Consider the following 22,126-nt stretch of genomic DNA (forward strand, 5'->3'; position numbering starts at 1 on the left):
AAAAAAAATCCATGTACATCATGCTTAGTTTCCACTTTTTATGTTGTTAAAGGACAAATTATGGTGCACTGGAATAAAGAGTATTTACATTAAGAAACATTGTTCCTTCCTTTAAGTGGTCTCTTAATACAAGAGGTAATGCATATGTATTTATTTTACAAGTTGGCTGTGTTGTTGCCTAAAGTTGTAGAAGAGGTGCAAATTAGTCAGTAAATGAATTGAACATACCCGGCGCTTATCTACAAAATTATCAATGGCCAAGGCATATACATGTCATTGCTTGTATCAAAGCAAACATCCACCATCAATATTTAGAAAAAATGTACACAATTCAATTCAGTTTAATTTATTGTTTGTTGCATGTTTGATTTTGTTTGTTTGTTTTTATTTGTGTGTGGGAGGAGTTTACAGTCAAGCCTACATAAATTTAATAACATTGTTGATTTCCGTTTCATAAAGACCTAATGCCTCGTTTATTAACTAGATTCGACTTGAGAATCACCACATTTCATAGCTAGATAAAATATTCTATACTCAGATTCAAGCAAGGAATATATCTCGCAACGGATGCCTTGTTTAAGTCAATATCAATTATAATAAATTATCAAGCTAGACGAAGACGAGGTGTAGCACTTTATTGTTGAAAATATTATTATGTTTACAATAACCATCTGGATCACTTTATGAATTCTGTAATCAATTGTTTTGTGATCTAACATGATGTAACATATTTGACAATATCATAGATACATTCTAGTAAGAAGTGGGTCTCACTACACGATGTTTATATGCCCAATCATTTGGTTTCCTTTTTTGTCACTCTGACACAATTTCAGTTTATATGGCTTTTTGCGGAACTCAGGTTCGCTTTCATGCATTTTCTCGGACACGTGAGATTGGGAAGAATCTTTTACCTTCCGTAAGTTAGATGGATGTCTTCTGTTTATGAAACAGTTGTACGCTCCAAGAGAGATTTCAAATCCACATCGGTGAGAGGCAAGAGATTCTTAGTCAGCGACCTTAATTACTTGGCCATGGCGGCCCCACAAACATCGATTTAACCTTTTTCTTCTTATTATAACTATATCTTCTTTATTGAATGCTAAGTAATGTAGGCACCATCAAATTTCGGATGCTGTATTCCAAGATAGATTCAATATAATGTTAACCGGAATAGTACATTAACAAAGAGAATTACTGGAGACACAAGGGAAATCTGATCTGTCTGTTACATCTTTGTTCAAACCGGAAATAAGAACTAGAGCGAGTAGTTTCTGCACCATGTTGTGTTATATTTGAGCCGCGCCATAAGAAAACCAACATAGTGGCTTTGCGACCAGCATGAATCCAGACCAGCCTGAGCATCCGCGCAGTCTGGTCAGGATCCATGCTGTTCGCTTTCAAAGCCTATTTGAGAAACTCTTAGCGAACAGCATGAATCCTGACCAGACTGCGCGGATGGCTCATATTTGTATCAGTCTTGTATGTTTGTTACTCCAGAGACATGATCAGGCATTTGTCTGATGAAATTAGTGAAGGAAAGGGAATTGATATAGCCCGTGAATATCAAATGTCTTTCCTATTTATCGAAAAATATTCACTTTCCAATTTGGATGCTAAAGACCTGGCCAACTGGCAGACAACTGACAGGAATTCTTCCGAAAATTAGTTGATAAATAAACATTCAGTGCAGTTTGCAAAAACATTCACCAATGTATAAAATAAAGCTCGCGTGACAACAACCTGTGTAACAAATAGTTTAAACCATTGAAGATTTTATTCTTATACATATAAGATACATTTTAAGAAGCTTTGATAAGACGCTTAAATAAACTGCAATATTAAACCTGTTTGTGAAAAAGTCAACTAGATAGTCTGTAATTCTTTTAAAACATTGCGAAACATTGAAAACGTGGTGGTTACAGGAATTGAATGTTAATCTTTTCATTAACGCATATAAAATTTGTAAAGTCATATGCAAATTGAATAAAACGTGAATCGCATTATGTTTAATTGTGACATTATTTTACTATTTATATCATGCAAAAATACCAGAAAACTATAACAATAAAATATTTTAATAATTTCAAGACTACCACATTTTTCACAACAATAGTACCTCAATATACCGTTCGGCAATTGTAGAAGTCTAATAAAGTACATTCATTTGAACAGAAGATAAACGATCTCGTGGAGAAAAAGAACTACCAATCAAATATGGGAAATATAAAGCAAAGAGCAGTTACAGAAAGTAAACCTATAGTTTTGCATTTGTATCAGAAAGAGATATTACGAGGGCCATTATAAAAATAAAGAAATTAAAGAAAATTATAAGTTTGACAGGCAAGGAACTAGTCTTTTACATATAGGTGATACATAAATGATTCCTTTACAATCCTGAAAAGTTTTATTGAAAACTGTCATACCGTTTCCGAGATATTCAGTTGTGTATAAGATGTAGTCATTAACACTAAGCACTATACATGTAACTATGAAAAGCGAGCAAAAATTTGAAATTAGAGCGTATACTAAAGCACGTTGTTCTTTAGGACTACACAAAGGGCAAATACTCAGTCGCCAACTGCGTACTTCAAATGGGAAGTCTGTAGTATCAAAGAAAACTTTTTACTGGTGGTTGCTTAAAACAAAAAAATGGCCTTAAAGACAGGACTCGTCCTGACAGGCCTAAAACAGCAGTGACATAAAAAACATTGCTGTTGTAAGACGTCTGATTGTTGAAGACACAAGGTACATGGTGTGCGAGAAAGCGACTTTTTTTGGCATGTCAACGGGGAGAACTCATAAGATTTTCACCAAGCAATTTGGTTTGATTAAGTGTTTTGCTCAATGGGTGCCCCACATGTTAACTGAGGAAAAGGCCAATAGGGTCAAATCTGTTTAAGAAACGCTGAAAATTTTCTCAAATATAAATGATCACACATTGTTGGATATACTTTTATGATCGACAACAGACAGTGGCTGAGAAAAGGTGACAGTAAATCAATAGTTGCAAAAGGCAAAAAAAAAAAAAACAAAAAAAAAAACAACAAAAAACAAAACAAAACAACCATAAAATAACCCAAAAAAACTAAGTGTCAAAAGGTTATGCATTCCATCTTCTTCACCTCAAGGGATACTGTTGTACAAATTCCTACACCGTGAGGAAAGTCGATCACTGGGACGTTTTATAGAGACAAAGTACTGAAAGCTGTTAAATGAGAATAAAAAGGATGCGTCTAAGGTCTCCAGTTGACATGACAACACTGCCACTCACAAAAGTGCCAACATTCAAACGTTTACGAGATACGAAAAAGTTGTAAAATCACTCATCTGGCTTATTCACCAGGTCTAAGCCCTTGCGACTTTTTCCTCTTTCTAAGGCTGGAAAAGATGCTTGCTGGGGCATCGAATAAAGCACTTTCAATACCAAGGAGAGATTACTCTGCAATGTTCACCTCTTGGGTTCTCGTCTGTGGAAGTGCGTTGAAGTCAAGAGCGAATACTTTGAAGGGATAAACTACATTTGAAGTCCTACACAGACTATGTACCGTGTACCATATTCCAGCATGATTGCCATTTTTTTCAAAATGGCCCTCGTACCGTTAAAAAACCACTTAGGAAGTTATACCGTAAAAAAGCGAAATTAAAAAAAAACGCTCGTGCAAAATGATACAAAAAAATTTATTCAAAATGTTGTTGACGATACTATAAACTGCTTAAATGTTACAGTCATCAAAATTTGGTTTGAACTGACTATAATATTTAAGCTTCTAATTCCAGTTATTTTGGCAACTAAACCGTTCAACAGTTGTGCCTGGCCCACTATGTTTATGTTTCATCTCTCATGTACAATAAATGTTACTCTTGTCTCAGTTTAGGGCTGATTTATTCATTGATTAAGATGCCTACCCTTTTTGATTTACTTGACAGATGTTAGACTATCGGGTTGCTATATACATCGAGAAATTCAAAAGACAAGTATATATATTACATCATATGTGATTAAGGCGATGTAGCAAAATAATCAATTCTAACGTAAGCATGTCTACTTTTGTGAAGTGCGTAATAATATATTATTTTGAACCTCTTCATTTATAAATAATATATTTTATAAATACAGCAATTACGTAAATAGGGATGCTGCTTTATTGCTCATTTTGCATGCAAATTCACAATATTTTATGTGAATGCAAATAACTTTCTGACGATAAAGTAGGCAATTATCTCCAAAAACAAATCACACTTACGCCATACTAAATTAATCAATATTGTCCTTTACGAGTCAAGTATGGTCTCAGATAATATGTTACCGATTTTTCAATAGCATGTGACATTAATTTTTCACGTCTCATACATTTTAATGTGGCTATGTGGTGTGATGGATATTAAGTAAGGCTTAATCATTTTTTTTGAAAAACAAATAGACACTTTTATTTCCTTAGCTTTAGTTTTTTAAGATTAAACACATTTGATTTATGGAAATTAGGGTTGATGGTCATAACAAATGATAATGACAGCAATTTTCGTTCAATTACGTATTTTCATTAAGCAGGTTGTTTCACTGAAAGTCACGTGATCGTTCAGAAATTGCCATAAGTCAGTAATGGTTAACAACGATCCATTTCTGTAGAACAACATAGAGCAATGCACAGACTTGCGAACTCGAAGGTTATTACTGTAACAGCTACTTTATGAGTGAACAAAGCAATGCATTAGTGCATATTTACATGGCCTTATGATATAGCATGCAGACCCACCAGTGCAAAATGCTAGTTAGTTTTGGTTATGGTTTTAGAAGATCGTGAAATTATTAGCGAAACAATTACGAGATATATTTATGAGTTAGAGCTAAAACAGTAACTGTTAAACATGAAAGCTTCGAAATAATCTAACAGCTCATAAATATTTGCTTTCATTCTATTTACATGTTTTATTTCAAAGTGTTTAATCAGATTTTGGTCAACAAATGGATTGTTTTCAAAACTTAGCCAGCTGATCATTTACACTTGCTTGTGTTCAGCAAGTTCCTACTACACGTTAGATTTTCGCTGGAAGTATTTATAAAATTTGATTTTCCTATCCTTGTTGCCTAACCAAGACAGCGTTATTTTAGCATAATTATAAATTAAATAAACATATTTTGCCTACGTTAAACTATGAATATAAGAAATATTGTAATAAAGTTGTCAAAAAGTTACATTGACAAGTACATATTTTACTAAAATTCATTAGAAATGCGAGTTTATAAAATTATTATTACCTCCCTTTTGTCTATCTTGGTTGCGCATTTAAGATAGATTTATATTAGATTGATATAGCTGAACTACGCTTGCTTTAAACACAGCCATGTTCTATACCAAAATGGAAATTAACGCGCTGTTAAACTCATATATTTCTCTTTCTATCAAATTGCTATCACATCCAGGTCTGAATACATTCGAAATTACTGATCTCTAAAACAACAAAATAGCTAAGTAACAGCGCCAAATGGAAAACTAGTAGCAAGTTTTCTTTTCGTAACGTCAGGTAAAACGAAAGTATATCGTATAAAAATTGGTATCTCGTAAAGATAACTACTGAATTATTTGCCTTTTGCAACTCTAATATATTGTTATCATAAACATGTTTTGTATATACTTAATGCTGGACACGATGGATTCTGCCTTTGCGACCGAAAGTGCAAATCCGTGCTAAAGCACCCCTTTTAACAGTTACTGGTACTGTCAAAATTGAAAAATGGACAAGTTCATTATAGAAATTTAGCAGTATAAGGGTTAACTTAATGCGGATAAAGCTGTCTACGTTATTGGACTTGTAACAGGTAGAGTAGAAAAGATAACAGTTACGAATTTTTTATCGGCTACAGGAGCATAATGTAAACACAAAATGTACATCCTCATTGAAACATTTTAAATCAACTCGACATGTTTACATTATAAGAGGATTACAGAATGGACATTGATAAAGTGTGAATGAATAATATGTGAGAACGTGCAATATTTACAAAATAGTTGAACTCTGTATGACGATAAGCTAAGTGGTATCGAAGTATACTTTACTAGGGTAAGTGAGGATAATTTATTGCTTTATTACATCTATTTAACTCACTACAATCTACTTGCCTTTGCCCGGCTGCCGAATATATTATTTCATTACAAGCAATTTCATACCAAATGTTTTGCTGTCACATACATGGACATGAATTAGTGGTTATTAATCTTAAAATATTTCGAAAAGATCCAAAAACTTTACAAGGAAGTAATAACTCATTACAGTTTATTATACGCCCGAAGGGACGTATTATGTTATGACGCCAGTGTCCGTCCGTCTGTCTGTCCGTCCGTAAGAAGTTTCATGTCCGCTCTGTAACCTGACACAAATGTTCACCACATCGAGACGACTTGCAGAGCGCATGTTCTGGATGGCTTGCTTCAAGGTCAAGGTCACACTTAGGTGTCAAAGGTTATACATGAACCCCTTGAAGGATTTCGAAGAAGCTTGACACAAATGTTCACCACATCGAGACAACGTGCAGAACGCATGTTCTGGATGGCTCGCTTCAAGGTCAATGTCACATTTAGGGTCATAGGTCATACGGCTATGTTTCGTGTCCGAACTGCTGTCCGTTACTGTCTGTAACCTGACACAAATGATCACCACATCGAGACGACGTGCAGAGCGCATGTTCTGGATGGCTCGCTTCAAGGTCAAGGTCACACTTAGGTGTCAAAGGTTATACATGAACCCCTTGAAGGATTTCAAAGAAGCTTGACACAAATGTTCACCACATCGAGACAACGTGCAGAACGCATGTTCTGGATGGCTCGCTTCAAAGTCAAGGTCACACTTAGGGGTCAAATGTCATACCTTCGGGCGTGTATTGCTCCGCATTGCGGTGCTCTTGTTACTCAAATTATTTTGTATGATACATTGTAACATTTATATTTTATATATGTTTAGAATTTGGTATCCTTGTCAACTTTCATGATTATCACTACCGTAGACACATATTTGTAAAACACTTGTCACTTTAGGATATTTACAAGTATTGAAAAAGTAAAGCACTAAAATAAGCATAAAAGTATATTCAATTGAAAACAAAATATATAACTTGTCATTGTCAATATATGAGTGTTATATTTTCTGATCGTTTGAGATCATGGAGTCTATTCAATATGTATTAGAATTACACTGCTTCAAGGCATGAGGAGTGTTGCACTTTCCATTACCTATCATAAACAAACTCAGACATACCGAGTCTGCTATAATTTTACTTTTTTTGCCTTCTATGCTTCAAAAGGATCTTACAATAGATTTAAGTGAGTATTAGAAGTATCATATTAAGAATCATATCTATATCACACAGACAAAAATAGACAAATCAGTAAGAATCCAATGTTCAGTGTCCGTACTCTACTGACCCGTATTTGTAACATTTTCACGGCTCAATTTTGTATGCTATTTTTTATTTGACATGCATTGCCCATTGAACATTGAATATGCTATTAACACTTCCTATCAGATGATCATATACGAATAAATGTTGTCCAGACTTTCGAAAATGACCGCGCCATAGAAAACCAACATAGTGGTTCGACCGCATAATCACCAGCTCCATCCGCGATCTGCAGATCATGCGTCGCTAATGTTTACTATACATATCTTGAAACGAACAGCATGGATCCTGACCAGACTGTGTCGCAAACGCCACTATTAGGAAATGTAAATGAGGAACTTTGTGAGAAATAAATGTACATTACGTAAAGGTTACAGCTATGCCTGATAATGACGCTATCAAGAGTCCTTTGTCAAATTCGCTTTCTTTAATGATGTGCCTGTAGAATGTAGGTCTATAAATCATTATTGATCCGTATTTATATTTTTGTACAGTATTTACTGCCTAAGTTGTGATTTATTATTATTATTCATTTGATTTAAAATACATTCGTGGTCAGCCTTTAATGGCCATATGTAACTTGTACCGATGTGTGTGATACAAGTATATAATAATGTAATATTGAAATATATTTTTGATTGAGGTAATTTTTTATTAGCTCACCTGTCACAAGTTACAGTGAGCTTTGTGATCGCAGCGTGTCCGTCGTCGTCCCGGTGCGTCCGTTGCTAAACTTTCCTTGACATCTCTAGCACATTTTCATGGATCTTTGAAATGGTCAGATTCCATCTGTAATTCTAGTCAAGTCGAACGTCACGTGCCTTAAAAACAGTCTAGTCTAAATAGAAAACTTGGACTCTCAGAGCCATAATTTCAAACTTCATTGAAATGTCAGAAGTTACCCTGATGAATCTAGTAGTCGAAACTGTCATGTGGCCAAAAACTGTCATTAGTTAATAGAAAAACTGTGACCCCTCTGAGGCCATATATTTCATGAATCTTCATGAAAATGTCAACTGTTCACTATGATTTTAAATCAAATCGAATGGTCACGTGCCATCAACAAGGTCATAGATAAAATAGAAACCTTGGACTCTCTAAGCCAAATTCCATGGATCTGTATGAAAGTGGTCGAATTTCATCTGAGATATCTATTAAGTCGAAAGTGTTACGTGCGCAAAACTGGTCATAGTCAATAATAGAAACATGTGCTCTCTAAAGGCCATATTTCATGAACTCATGAATTTCTGATTCACTTGATGAATTAGTCAAGTTCGAACGGTCATTGTCTCAAACTAGTCGTAGTTAAAATAGAAAACCGTACCTCTCAGAGCCAACTTGTGAATATCTCATAAATTGGTCAATTTATCTGATGATACAGTCAAGTTCGTAAGTGTCACGTGCCAAAGTAGTCATAGTCATAAGAAAAACGTGTGATCTCTAACCATATTTTCATGGATCGTATGAAGTTGTCTGAATGTTATTGATATATCTGGGCAAGTTTAAAACTGTCAACTGCAATCAAACTAGGTCAGTAGGTCTTGAAAACAAACCTTGACCTCTAGAGCCTACCCTGAATGGATCTTCATGAAAATGGTCAGACATCAGCTTGATGATATCTAGGTCAAGTTGAAACGGTCACAGCCTCAAAAACTAGTCAATAGCAATATAAAAACTTGTGACCTCCTAGAGACCAATTTCATGGTCTATGAATTGTCAATTTATCTGATAATATCTAGGTCAAGTCAAAATGGGTCACATGACTCAAAAATAGGTCACTTCAATAATAGAAAAACGACGTCACTCAAACTGACATGTAATGTACGATTAGACCCATGCCTCTGTTTAAGATTAATGTGAAACATGTTCAGTCTTTATCTTTATTGACTGCACTACAGCTGTACATGACATTGATAACGTTACAGTATTGCCGTAAATATTGAAGTACTGAATTTATATTTATTAAAATGTATTTTATGGAAGATTGATTTGCACAAAAGTGAGACGATGTCCTTACAGACCTATACAATGGGTAGTCGAAAATCATGTACAGCAACTGTTGACTAATATCTTACAACAGTGTAAACTGGACCTTCTATCGCTTAAGCGAAATTACTTCGCTGCTAATCAGAAATCGTTATCAGCAATTAATTTTTCAACATAATTGAATCAAATTACGCAGTAATTTCGACCTTTGTTTGATTTAATTTGCAACCAAATATTGTTCAGGCGCCCGCATCTGATCACTGCAATTTCATGATATGCAAAAACTTGTGAAGAATCGAAAAAGATATGCCGATGTCATATCGTTGTATAGATCGCAGTGGTCTTATGAAACAAGAATGCATTAGTTGAATGACATACAATTAGTAAAATGCGTTTTTACTTTTTAAATTTTTCTGGTGTGCATTACTCGATTTTAGACATTTTTTTTTATGACACAATGGTATGCGCTAGCAAACATGCACTGATAAAGGAAAATCTAATTCAATGCTTTTGCTGATGTAAAGATTTTGAATTCATTGATATTGATCGGAAGATTTTTAGTTCATCTTGTTCTGAATTCAAGCACAATCCTGGCGCGATACAACTTTGCACATGAGAGACATTATATTCTGTTTTGCCCAATTCAAGATGGAGCAATATCATATTTCTGTCTGATAATGGGCCTGTTAAATGTCTTTTTATACATTGCCGAAATGTATTATTTTGCAAAGACCATACCGACTTGAGCATGTTAATTAACTACATCGGATTATTAGCATTGAAATTCACTGATAAATGCGTGATTGCTGACTTTTAATAAAGTCAGAACGTGCACGAAAACATAGACACTAGTATGAAATAACATACGGGCAAGATATTTTCATAGCTACTAGTTAAGATGTAGCTACAGTTGTTTTATATGATCTTATTCGATTGCTTGTTTGATTGAATTTGAGTATTTTGTGACAAAAGAATGCGTTTTACCTACGGCGTGTGTGAAGCTGGTATAGGCATAGACCTTGTAATTCTAGTCACATAGTGGGACTGACTGATATGTATATTGTTGATAAGATAATTAAATTAAATGAAATTCCCGATAAACAAATAAATCAGGTGATGCTCAACTTTGAAATTTCTGTAGTTTCAGAATTTATAGTTATTTCTGTGAAGTATTAGACTTTTAACTTATTTCAAACGCCGTGTTTCTATATTTACAAAAAAAAAATGGAAAAACAGATTTAGTTGTTTATAAAGAATAACAACAATATAAGGATAAACACGTCTTGTCAAACCTTGTTTTAAGAAAACTGCAGTATGATCAAAACATTAATTGAAAGAAATAGATTTCTTTAATACTTTTAAGAGTATAACTGAGGAAGAAGGGTGATCAGTAAGACCACTTTCAGGAAGACTAACAGCGATTTCTTCATTATGTCATTCTTTGAGAAAGAAATTGTCGGTATTGAGCAGTTTTAAATGAGATAAAACTGTTATTGGTCTAGACGAGGTGTGGTATATATCTATCATGAGTTTATTACGAAATGTATTTTCATACAGAATGTTGTGCAAGGTCAAAATGATGTTAAGGTTACGAGACTTAATTGAAAAAGATTTTGCCCCCTCCAGGGTTGTCAAGGCGAATATTTCATAAGAAAGTCTGTCAAAGCTGTGCTAAACACCACCTGCTTTAAAAGGATACTATTGTAAGCATACACGTGGAGGCATTTATCGTATTTCCGGTTGACCAGTGTTATAGTGTAAATCTTCCCGTGTTGAGAGACCCGTATATCAATAAAGACTGCATTTTTCATTTCCTATGGTGGTCTATATAGACAGGTTCGTGTTTATTAGATAAGTAAGTATGACTATTATATAAAAGTCTTTATAGGGAAAAATGTACTAAATATATAGAAACAAAAAAGATGACCGCTTATGATCTGACAATGGCTTACAAGCAAAACATTGATAGTTCTTGTCTTAGAGTCAATGTTGTTATATATTATAGTATTTTTTGGCATACTTACAGTTGTTCAATAATATGCCGCATAAGCAGGTGTTAGGGGGCGTGAGTGGTGTTGCATAATACATTACCTTTCATGAACAGATTCAATGAAACCGTATCTGCTATCCTTTTTATTGGTTGTGATCTTTGCCTGATAAGGAACTTGATTGCAGATTCCATTATTTTCTCTTTTCCCAGTTATTATGCCAGACAAGTGTCTATTAATTTGTTCAAATATACCGTTGGAATTATGTTTATATCACTTTCAGTCTCCTTGAAAGACGCCATATTCCTTTTGTCTGATGGATCTTTACTGTTATTTGATGTCTAAAACCACTGCGTGAAACGCTAATAAAATGAGACTTTTTCCAAACGTACACTGAACAGAACAGATAACCCGCCATTTGATATTTTGTTAATATCTTCACAACTGGTTAAATACATTTCTGAAAATAGAAATACATTTAGATCGGCATGATTTGTGTAACACATCAAAATTTCAAAATGATCAAATAGCTCAATTATATCACTTATTCATTTTCCCTAAACACACCACAGTTGTATTTTTAAGAATGCGCAGATGTAAAGTGTGCAGGATTTTGCTAGTAAAGGTTGACATATTATAAAATACTAAATGCTCTTTTCCAACATGAGACAGACATTATCTTGTTTTTATTGTCTTTTTCTGTTTTTACAACGTATCTGTTAGTGTGTAAATCTAGACATTTTAGTGCATATTTGTGACATTTCTAAAATGGGTTGGTAATAAAATGCGAAGATTAATACGGAAGCATAATCGAATTTTATTACATACTCGTTTCTATTCCCCGTTAAGTTACACTGGTACCGGAAACGTCAATATTTTTCCATACACTGACGCCTGAATTCCATATCGGGTGCGTGACGTAATTCAGTGTGTGTTGTTGCACTATTTTTTCTATTTAGTTCAGAATTGTCAATCCTATTCAATCCTATTCAGGCTATTGAACATATTTATGATATTTACATAAGATTTATACGTGTAGATGCGTATGTAATAAAAAGGTTATTATCTTTACATCGGGAAATATGCACTCGTTCTTCAGCGGAAGAATATTGCGCTCCTAAAGTCGCGCAATATTTCCGCTGAAGAACACGTGCATATTTTCCGATACAAAGCTAATAACCTATAAATATTGGAAATTTGAAGCGTCATCAGTAACATATTGTTCTGTACAAAAACGTCCTTTTCGTAATATTTAAATATGGCCAAAATAAAAATTTACGGGTTATCGGTTTTATTCAGTATACATATTAAGAAAATGGTGAAATTAAATCTATCGCTTAATAGACAAGAACGTCCTTCTAATATCTGATATAGCCATGGTGCCTGTTTTAAACAGATATACATATCTTGGGAGCCATGATATATCTAAACTGTTTTTTAAAGTAAAGCCTTAAAATTGTATTTATGAATGTTTTGAATCTGAGATTTGAACATGGAATGACAAACTTTCTTTAAGCTCTGGCACTTCAATTTTTTCACTAACTTTGATGAAACGTTTTCATAAATGTGCACTCAGCCTGCACTGACATGTCTCTTTCATTTCGTCGGAATCTTTGGAAAGCAAAATCTTTGTCAGAGCTACAAGTACAATCGGGTGCAATTAACAAAAATTGAAAACAAAATATGTTCAGCTCTATCTTTTCAATGCTCTAGAACACAATTTTCATGGGCTGTTTTCCATGCATTACCTACATGCATTCCATATCTAAATTTGAACTCTAAATAAGCGACACACTGCAACTTTATATTGTGTTATCTGATGAAAGAAACTTATCGTCCATTTTGGACTTAACGCCTGTGTGTAACCGGATGTGATTGGTCAAATGGCTAAATTTTATCCATTTTATCTAGTGCAAATAGGTCAAAGTAAAGAAATAAATGGTTTCACGGTTGTAAAAATCCCCAGTTGTATTTACGGGAGGTATCCTCCCGGGTGTGTGTGTGTTTGGTGGGCGGTGCGGGGGGCGGGTGCTCCTGTTTACAAAATCGGAGAATACCTCCGGCGGGGAGACTTTGTTTCTTTAAATATTCCAAACACTTTATAGATATAATAAAAATCGACTTTACAAAGCTTGAAATGTAAACCAGACCGCGTAAATGTTTCATGTTTATTTGTAGATAACCTCCCGTCGGAGTGTTCTCCCATTTAACAAGTAGGAGTTTTTCTCCCGCGGGGTAAATATTTTTTATTTGCCGTATTATTGCTTAAATAACATCAAAAATAACTATAAATGGAGAAAATAGTAAAATCAAAAATCAAAGACCATAAAAAAGGTTTTGAAATTTTACCAATTCTCCCGTGGGGGTTTTTCTCCCATACTTTATATAGGAGATTATTTTAAAGAGAGATATTTATTGTGCGATATTCACAAAAAGTTCTTTTATTAAAAAAAAACAAAAAAAAAAACAACATAGATTTTAAAGATGTACCAAAAAAAAAAAAAATTGACCAACGGATTTTTTTTCACCAATAATTGATAAAGCTGGAAGAAAAATCCCACTGGACCTCCCGCGGGAAAGCCAAATCCCAATTATATCTTTAACATTGCAAATTCACTGATAATGTGTCGTGTGTATTCGCTTCAAAGAGAGAACGTGCACGAAAGCATAGACACTGGTGTGAAATAACATACGGGCAATGTATTTTTTTAGCTACTAGTTTAGGTGTAGCTACAGTTGTTATGATATATGATCTTATTCGACTGCTTGTTTTATTGAATTTGAGTATTGTTTTGACAAAAAAACACGTTTTATCTACGGCGTGTGTCTTGAAGCTGGTACAGAGATCGGCCGTATTAATTCTAGTCACATAGTTGGACTAACTGTTATGTATATTGTTGATAAGTTAATTAAATTAAATTAAATTACCGATAATAAATAAATCAGGAGATGCTCTATTTCTGTGATTTCACAATTTATAGTTATTTATATGAAGTATTAGACTTTTAATTTATTTCAAACGCCGTGTTTCTATACTTACACAGTGTCACGTTTTTGAAAAATGCAAATGGGAGACCCAAATTTGATTATTTCTCAGATGCTTGTTGTTTTTTATTTTTGTGATTTTTAAGATAAATGACTGACCAAGTATTGCGCTATTCCGTCCTAAGTATTGTATGAATGAATTGATTAATTATAAACTATAGAGGAAAAGGTAGCTGAGTTTTCGAAAATTCGGATTTGCAAACTAAATCGAGAGACTATTATATATAGAGTGGAGCATAGTTTAAATACTTTGCTCCTCAGAATATTCCTTCTAACGGTCATTACACCTGATGCTACAGTCTGTAGAGTAGCTCGCGTTCCTTAACTTTTTTCTGTCAGCCTAAATATATCCATATTAGGGGGTTTCATTAACAGCGTAATAACTCCAGCAGGTGGTTTCCATAACCACCCATAAATTTTCATTGCTTGATGCTATAAATATATGAATATGCTATACACATGAACAGATAAACACGTGGTATTTTGGAGGCTTCCAGTCCTGTTCAAATTACACTTTTATCATTTGGAACAATTAAGTTTAGGTTTTCACAGGCTGGTATTGATATTTATGCTTTATATATACAGAGTTTCATTGCGAGCCCATGAATTACACTACGTCGTTAGTATTGAATAATAATTATCTGGTTTAAGAACCTGTTGGTTCGTGAGGAAGTTGAAATAACAAATCTCAAAGCTGTGTTGATGCATCTGTTGCAAAAGTGTCTCCCTTTTTAAATGTGTTTGATTTTTCACGTTGTTGATATTTAAGAGAATGAAACTAAATCTACTGAAGGGAATTTAATGTGACAATGTGAAGAGGCACCGAAAGGCACAATAGCCATAACATTGCTCTGAATAACGATAATGTCATCTGCCTTTTTCCACTTGTTTCATTTAAGGAATTACTTGACTGGAGGGAATCTAATATGACGTAACACCATGAAAGATGAACATAACAAGTCTCATGCCTGGTTTTTATTCAAAACTGACCCGCTTTGCAACTGTATTCAATGTATTGAAGAGAATGACATTAATTCAACTAAATGGATATAACTTCATACCTTGGTACATGGCATAAAGGGGAATTGAAAGACAAATTTACCAAAATTTTGTCTTGGAAAATGTTTAAGTTATCTGTCCTATTGTAGTTCTTTTTAATACATTTAAGGCAATAAACTGAAAAATAAAAGAAATGTAACTCAATGTATTCTTGAATGTAGATAAGCGTACCTCACAGACTGAACATAAAAGGTGCAATGAGCAGTAGCGAGTGATATGTACTTTCCCAACAAGGCTTTTAAGGTAGTTCTGCACGTTTGATAAACTGGAAGTGATGGCGTAACGTCATTTATCCGGAAAACGTAGAATAAAGCCTAGATTCGGCCTACGGAAATGAAAATAATTTTATAATAAATGACAACCTGTGAGTTAATTTATCAAAATGGCACTGTTACTATATTTCTAAAGTCAAAATATGACACAGTAAATAATTCAAAATAATGTCTCAAAATTAGCGTGAAATATTCGGTTCACTTTAATCATGGACAAATATCTCAAAAATAAGCATACGGACCTATACATTTTATTTCACCATATTATAGGTGGTAAGTTTATTTACAACTGTGGAAACTTTCATCAAAATCTACATTGTAGAAAAAATTCTGTTCGCGAAAATGTTATGAAAGCTATGATTTTCCCATAGACTCCCATAATGAAAAATTGCGCGAGGACTTAGTTTTTCAAATCAGTCTAGCAAAAAATCAAGCACAGACCCTATCCTTTTTATTTGCTGAATTTTCTAGGTATATTATGAAGTTTTGAAAATTGGAGTTTAATCAAATTCTACATTGTAGAAAAGAATTATATCCAAACGTGCAGAACTACCTTAATAGTGGTATGAATCACAATCTAATTTCAGTTTTAAGTACAGAAATCTTGGAACAGTTGTTGTTCTTACATGAAACAACTTAATAAATTCAACGAAGTGACGGCATTGACCCGAAAAATATATAATTGCATGACAGTGGTCGATATCTTCTGACCGCGAATTGTGTTCTTTTAAAATAAAATATTTAAATGCATTTTGTTTCTTAAATGGCGTCGTGTTGTTTCAAGGACCTAATTACAAATATTCGATATCACTGTGCATAAGTATCCATGGTTATTTCGCGGGTGTTAAGTGTCAACGGTAGCCTAAATAAATCCGACTTTTGTCATGAAGTATCGGTCCTATCTGAATTTGTAAGCTTGTAATAAACAGAAAATTTGTTGATTCTCATAAATTAGCATAAAATATCATAAAAATCTTTGCTTTCTGTATTATATCGAAATATATTGTCACCGATAAGAGAGACAATTCAATATTTTCACGAAGGCGAACAAATAGCCTCTAAATAATTTTGATTACTTTAAATTTGAAACGAAATATGTTTGAATAGGTTATTCTTTATTGACTGCACTAAAGGTCTATTTGAATGACATGTTATTGCGTTATCTTTAAAGTAGAATGAGCCATTAAATGTTGAAGGATACGGAATTAACTTTATCTACAATGTGTTTTATAGGTGAGATTAATTTGTCAACAGAAATTGGAGAGACGATGCCGTTATCAATAATTATCAAAAAGTTCGAATGGGCCGAAGAATTTATATGTGCTATGCAACAATGCAATACTGAATATTTCTTATCGCCAGCGCCATGGACTTTATCTTTCATATTGTTCATATTGCTACTTTTGCTTTAATATATTACAGTGTGTGATTCCGAAAGCAGAATATTGCATTTACTGTCGATGTGACTAATCTGAAATTTGTATCAGTAATTGATTTTTCAAACCATAAAATTGAAATCAAATTATTCAGGTGAACCTTCGTTCAGAAACCTTCGTTTGTTCTTATTGTGTCAACCAAAATGTGTTTCTCGGGTGCCAGCAGTCTGATTATCCCAGACTTAATGCTATGCAAAAACTTGTATATGGAAGCGGTCCGGATATCATATCATTGTCTAGAATTCAGGCAGTGGGTCTCTTGATAATTGTTTTCGGTATAAAGAAAGAGAATGCAGTAGTTAGAATGACATACCATGAAGTAAAAATGCCATATTATGTTGCATTTTCACTTTTGCTCTCCTTTTCGATTGGTATTACGTGGGATATTTAGACTTCTTTTTTCTTAACGGGCATAATAGTAATGATGGCACTGGCAAACACTGCACTGTTTTTAGAAAAGGGAAACAGTCAAATCATAGGTCTTTCCTGAAGTAGTAATGGATGTTGGAAATTCATTGTAATGATATGGATTCGGAAGATGTTTAGTTTTCAGTGTTTTGCTTTCTGAATTAAAAGCAGCAATCACAGATGCAGCGATAAATCAACTTTATGCACATTGGGAGACATTTTTTTACGAGGATGGAGCAATATCATATTGTCCTGTCTGTAATTTAACTGATGACCATTGTTTAAATGATTTTTATTCATTAATGCCGAAATGTTATTATTTATTTGCAAAGATCCGATACCGGATCTTGAGCATAATTAATTAAACCAGTCCTACAATACGGAATTATATCTTTAGCATTGCAAATCCACTGATAAAGTGTCGTGTGTATTCGCTTCAAAGAGAGAACGTGCACGAAAACATAGATACTGGTGTGAAATAACATACGGGCAAGATATTTTCATAGTTACTAGTTTAGATGTAGCTACTATGATCTTACTCGATTGCTTGTTTTATTGAATTTGAGTATTGTTTTGACAAAAAATCACGTTTTATCTACGGCGTGTGTCTTGAAGCTGGTACAGAGATCGGCCGTATTAATTCTAGTCACATAGTTGGACTAACTGTTATGTATATTTTTGATAAGTTAATTAAATTAAATTAAATTGCCGATAAGAAATAAATCAGGAGATGATCTGTTTCTGTAGTTTCACAATTTATAGTTATTTCTATGAAGTATTAGACTTTTGATTTATTTCAAACGCCGTGTTTCTATACTTACACAGTGTCACGTTTTTGAAAACAAAGATATAGTTGTATATAAATAATAACAACAATATTAGGACAAACACGTCTTGTCAATCCTTGTTTTAAGAAAATTGATTGAAACATTAATTGAAGAATTAGATTTCATTAATACTTTTAAGGGTATAACTGTGGAAGAGAGGTGATCAACAAGATTTCACTTTCAGGAAGACGAACAGTGATTTCTTCATTACTGATGCCATTCTTTGAGAAAATTATTGGCGGTTCTGAGCAGTTTTAAATGAGATAAATGTTATGGTCTAGACGAGGTCTGGTATATATTTATCAGGAGTATATTATCGGATGTATTTTCATACAGAATGTTGTTAAGGTTACGAGGAGTTTTTACCCCTGCAAAGTTGTCGGGGCTAATATTTTTATAAGAAGTACAGTCAAAGTTGTGCTAAACAGCATCTCCGACTAAAGGATACTACAGTAAGTATGCTTATAGAGGCCTTTATCGTATTTCCGGTTTGCCATATATAGTGTAAATCTACCCGTGTTGAGAGACCCATTTATCAACAAAGACTGCATTTTTCATTTCCTATGGTGGTCTATATAGACAGGTTTGTGTATATAAGAGAAGGGTGCCTCCGTGGCCGAGTGGTTAGCGTCGCTGACGTCAAACCACTTGCCCCTCATCGATGTGAGTTCGAGCCTCACTCGGGTCATTGAATTCCTCATGTGAGGAAGCCATCCAGCTGACTTACGGAAGGTCGGTGATTTCACCAAGGTGCCCGCTCATGATGAAATTATGCCCGGAGGGGCACTTTGGGCCTTCCTCCACCGTCAACCTGGAAAGTCGCTTATCACCAGTAATTGTACCGGTGCGACGTTAAACCAAACAAAATAAATAATTAAATAAATAAATAAAAAATAAAAGAGAAGTAGTAATGACTATTATGTAAAAGTCTTTATAGGGAAAAAGATTGCTAAATATTTGGAACCAGAAAAGATGAACGCTTGTGGTCTAATAATGGCTTACAAGCAAAACATTACTAGTTCTTGTCTTAGATTAAATGTGGATATATTATATGGTCCTTTTGGGATCACTGAGTACTTACAGTTTTTCAATAATATCATGCCGCATAAGCAGGCGCTAGTGGACGTGAGGGATGTTGCACAATTCATTACCTCTCATGAATAGATTCAGTGAAACCATATCTGCTATGTATTGATTGGTTGCGTTCTTTGCGTCAGAAAGAATTTGTATATTTTCTGTTTTCTTTTCTCAGTTACTATACCAGACAAGCGTCTATTAATTTGTTTCAGTACCCCGTTGGAATTATGTTTATATCACTTTAAGACGTCAGTTATGTTTATATCATATAAGACGTCATATGGATCTGTACTGTTATATGATATCTAAAACCACTGTGTCAAATGCTAATAAAATAAAACTTTTTCGGAACGTACACTGAACACAACAGATAACCCGATATTTTGCTAATATCTTATACTGAAATTAGAAAGACTTTCAGATCGACATATTTTTAGTAACACGTCAAAATTTCAAAATTATCAAATTACTCACATCGATTCATTCATTTACCTAAACACACTACAGTTGTATTTTTAAGAACACAGAGATGTAAAATTTGAGAATTTTGCTAGTAAAGAATAACATATTTTTAAAGAATTACTTCCCTTTTTGCACTTTGTAAATGTCCTTAATATGCTCTTTAATTTAATAAAATCTCTGCAACTTCCCACTATGTTAAATCATAATGCAGTAAATACACACTTCTGGTCAAATTCTGTATCAACTCTTGTGTTTTATTTTGAAGATATTTTAAGATGGTTATTGGCAAAATAATTGTTTTCCGGCAACTCTGAAACCAGCTGAGTTATTTCACTGGAATCGTTTACAAAATTGTCTCCCTATGAAATTGTCCTTGATTATTCACATTTTTGATATTTACCAGAATGATACTAATGTACTGAAGGGAATTTAATGTGACAATGTGAAGAGGAACCAAAATGCACTATAACCATAACCCTGCCATGAATAACGGTAAAGTCATCTGCTTTTTTGCACCTTTTTTAAAACAAAGTGAAGGAATAACTTCACCATTGGGAATTTAATATGATTTAACACCATAAAAAATAAGTTAACATAACAAGTCCATACCTGCTTTTTATACAAAATTGTCTCCTTTTTTGCAACTCTGTTAAATGTTTCATATTTTCAGTATTGAATGACATAATTTCACTGAATTGATTTCGATATACACATGGCATTAAGAGGAATTGAAAGACACATTTACCAAAAATCTGTCCTGGATAATGATAAAATTATCTGCCCTATTGTAGTTCTTTTCAATACTCTTAAGGCAAAAACTGAAATATAAAAGAAATACAAGATAAAATATCTCCGAGACTAAACATAAAAGGTGCACTGAGAAGTAGCGAGAATTATGCACTTTTCTAACAAGGCTTTTAGTAGGGGTATGAATCACAATTAGTGATAGCTCAAGATTCATTTTTAAATACAGAAGTCTTAGAACAGTTGTTGTTCTTACACGAGACAACTGATAAAGCCATAGTCGTGTAATCTAAGGCTAGAAATAATGATGAGATAACATAGGAATGTAAGAATATTATATGGACTTACATTATTATTCAAGGCATATGTTAGAATCTATCTGCGGTCAGAAAAATGTCTCCAGGCTATACATGTTTTAAAGAGACTTAGATATTTAATCTTACTTGCTGTACCATATTTTATTCTTTTAAAGCTCTTTGTTATCCTTATTAAAGGAAGTGTCTTACATACATTATATTATCATTCAAAAGAGATATATATTTTTGAATTTAGGATACACATTTAAGATAATTTATTTTACTTATTTGAATTTAGGATACACATTTAAGATAATGTATTTTACTTATTGATACAAAGTGCTTTTATGCCTTAAATGCTTGCATATTCTACACAAATGAAGTAAGACTGGTTAATTAGGTTTCATATGTTCTGAATAATTATCATTTACAATTACCTTTTTAATATTTGTGTGTGTGTGTTCGGGTTTAACGTCTTTTTCAACAATTTTTCAGTCATATAAACGACGGTGTCTACTTGTAGCAGTGAGCACAATGCCCAACTTTATAGTGCTGCCTCACTGGAACATCACGCCGTAGACACGTGGCATGATACCCCACCCAGTCACATTATACTGACACCGGACTGGCCAGTGCTCGTACTATCTCCTTAATGCTGAGCGCCAAGCGAGGAAGCTGCTAGTACCATTTTGTACGTCTTTGGTATGACGCGGCCGGGGATCGAACCCACGACCTCCCGCACTCGAAGCGGACGCTCTACCACTAGGCTACCGAGGCGGTTGAACGTTGTCTGGATTAAGTTAAATAAATAATGAATTCCAGTGTATAGTCAAAATTACCGTTCAAAAACGATTTCCTATTTGTCTTTGCTGTACTTTTTGTCTATTGATTTTTTGTCTAAAGTACTTGTAAGTTAATTTCAATCATCTAGGTACAGCTTATTGTTCTATCATTATCAGACAGTGTGAAGCTTGGAACCATAAATAGAACAATAAGCTACCTGTTGCGATATTATTGTAAGTGACGGCTATTCAAGATAAGACATTTTGACTCTCAAAACTAACCTCTAACTCACTGCACGTAGAGTACAAACTAGAGAGAGTCTTATGACTGATTTTATGTGTACCTCA

At 33.8% G+C, this 22,126-nt stretch overlaps 1 protein-coding gene across 2 annotated transcripts in view; it reads left to right on the forward strand.

The window, feature by feature from the left end:
- The first annotated feature begins 5,846 nt into the window (after positions 1 to 5,846).
- Positions 5,847 to 22,126, forward strand: part of LOC123531213 (secretin receptor-like) — a 129,467-nt gene continuing 113,187 nt past the window's right edge. Inside the window, exon 1 of one of the 2 annotated variants that reach the window (XM_053517148.1) lies at positions 5,847 to 6,063. The gene's annotated coding sequence lies outside the window, so the exon portion shown is untranslated. The remainder of the gene's footprint in view (positions 6,064 to 22,126) is intronic. The other variant, XM_053517145.1, reaches the window with a different exon arrangement.

This window comes from Mercenaria mercenaria, chromosome 11 (assembly GCF_021730395.1).
Source record: "Mercenaria mercenaria strain notata chromosome 11, MADL_Memer_1, whole genome shotgun sequence".
NCBI lineage: Eukaryota > Metazoa > Mollusca > Bivalvia > Venerida > Veneridae > Mercenaria > Mercenaria mercenaria.